Consider the following 3,038-nt stretch of genomic DNA (forward strand, 5'->3'; position numbering starts at 1 on the left):
TCCTCCCATCACATAATAGTCAAAGCAATAAATGCACAAAACAAAGAAAGAATATTAAAAGCAGCAAGGGAAGTATGTCAACATAAAAAGGCAGACTTATCAGAAATTCACCAGACTTCTGACAGAGACTATGAAAGACAGAAGATTCTGGACAGATGTCATAAGGAACCTAAGAGAACAAAAATGCCAGCCCAGGCTACTATATCCAGCAAAACTCTCAATCTATCTAGATGAGGAAAGCAAGATATTCCATGACAAAACAAAATTTACACAATATCTTTCTACGTATCCAGCCCCACAAATAATAATGGATGGAAAACTCCAACACAAGAAAATAATTGCCTTGCAACAAAACCAAAAGAAGAGAGACACACAAACATAATTCCACATCTAACAAAGAAAATAACAGGAAACAACAATCAATATTCCTTAATATCTCTTAACATCGATGAACTCAATTCCGCAATAAACAGACATAGACTAACAGACTGGATGCATAAAGGAAATCCATCATTTTGCTACATACAGTGAACATACCTCAGTGATAAAGACAGACACTCCGTCAGAGTTAAAGGCTGGAAAACAATTTTCCAACCAAATGGTCCCAAGAAACAAGGTGGAATAGCCATTCTAATATCGAGTAAAATTGACTTTCAACCAAAAGTTATCAGAAAAGACAAGGAAGGATGCTTCATATTCACCAAAGGAAAAATCTACCAAGACAAACTCTCAATCCTAAATATCTATGGTCCAAATACAAGGACACCTACATTCATAAAAGAAACCTTACTAAAGTGCAAAGCACACATTGCACCTCACACAATAATAGTAGGAGATTTCAACACCCCACTCTCATCAATAGACAAATCTTGGTAACAGAAACTAAACAGAGACACAGAGAAACTAAGAGAAGTTATGAACAAAATAGTTTTAACAGATATTTATAGAACATTTCATGCTAAAACGAAAGAATACACCTTCTCAGCACCTCATGGTACGTTCTCCAAAATTGACCATATAATTGTTCAAAAAACGGGCCTCAACAGGTACAGAAAGATAGAAATAATCCCATGCGTGCTATCGGACCACCAAGTCCTAAAACTGGTCTTCAATAACAATAAGGGAAGAATGCCCACATATACGTGGAAATTGAACAATGCTCTACTCAATGATAACGTGGTCAAGGAAGAAATAAAGAAAGGAATTAAAGACTTTTTAGAATTTAATGAAAATGAAGGCACAGCATATCCAAACTTATGGGACACAATGAAAGCAGTGCTAAGTGGAAATCTCATCTCATAGCTCTGAGTGCCTCCAAAAAGAAACAGGAGAGAGCATATATTGGCAGCTTGACAGCACACCTAAAAGCTCTAGAACAAAAGGAAACAAATGCACCCAAGAGAAGTAGACAGCAGGAAACAATCAAACTCAGGGCTGAAATCAAACAAGTACAAACAAAAAGAACTATACCAAGAATCAACAAAACCAGGAGTTTGTTCTTTGAGAAAATCAACAAGATAGATAAACCCTTAGCCAGACTAATGAGAGGGCACAGAAAGAATATCTAAATTAAAAAATCAGAAATGAAAAGGGAGACATAACAACAGAATCTGACGAAATTCAAAAAATCATCAGATCCTACTACAAAAGCCTATATTCAACAAAACTGAAAATCTTGATGAAATGAACAATTTTATAGACAGATACCAGGTACCAAAATTAAATCAGGATCAGATAAACCATCGAAAGAATCCCATAACTCCTAAAGAAATAGAAGCACTTATTAAAAGTCTCCCAACCAAAAAGATCCCAGGACCAGATGTCTTTACTGAAGAATTCTATCAGAACTTCACAGAAGACCTCATACCAATACTGTCAAAACAATTCCACAAAATAGAAACACATGGAGCACTACCAAATTCCTTTTATGAAGCCACAATTACAATTATACATAAACCACACAAACACCCAACAAAGAAAGAGAACTTCAGACCAATTTCCCTTATGAATATCAACGCAAAAATACTCAATAAAATTCTTGCAAACCAAATCCAAGAACACATAAAAACAATCATTCATCATGATCCAGTAGGCTTTATCCTAGGGATGCAGGGATGGTTCAATATATGGAAATCCATCAACATAATCCACTATATAAACAAACTCAAAGAAAAAAACACGATCATCTCATTAGATGCTGAGAGAGCACTTGACAAAATTCAACACGCTTCATGTTAAAAGTCTTGAAATGATCAGGAATTCAAGGCCCATACCTAACATAGTAAAAGCAATATACAGCAAACCAGTACCCACCATTAAACTAAATGGAAAGAAACTTGAAGCAATCCCACTAAAATCAGGGACTAAACAAGGATGACCGCTCTCTCTTCACTTCTTCAATATAGTACTGGAAGTCCTAGCCAGAGCAGTCAGACAACAAAAATCGGTCAAAAGGATACAAGTGGAATGGAAGAAGTCAAAAATCACTCTTTGCAGATGTTGTGATAGTGTACTTAAGTGACCCCAAAAGTTCCACCAGATAACTTCTAAGCCTGATAAACAAACTTCAGCAAAGTGGCTGGGTATAAACTTAACTCAAACAAATCAGTAGCCTTCCTCTACTCAAAGGATAAACAGGCCGAGAAGAAATCAGGGAAATGACACCCTTCTCAAGTGTCCCATATTATAGAAAATACTTCGGTGTGACTCTAACCAAGCAAGTGAAAGATCTGTATGACAAGAATCTCAAGCCTCTGAAGAAAGAAATTCAAGCTCTCAGAAGATAGAAAGATCTCTCATGCTCATGGATTGGCAGGATTAATATAGTAAAAATGGCCATTTTCCCAAAAGCAATCTACAGATTCAAGGCAATCCCCATCAAAATTACAACTCAAATCTTCATAGAATTAGAAAGAGCAATTTGCAAATTCATTTGGAGTAAAAAAAAATCCAGGATAGCAAAAACTATCCTCAACAATTACAGAACTTGGGAATCACCATCCTGACCTCAAGCAGTATTACAGAGCTATAGTGATTAA

Source organism: Rattus rattus, chromosome X, assembly GCF_011064425.1.
Source record: "Rattus rattus isolate New Zealand chromosome X, Rrattus_CSIRO_v1, whole genome shotgun sequence".
NCBI lineage: Eukaryota > Metazoa > Chordata > Mammalia > Rodentia > Muridae > Rattus > Rattus rattus.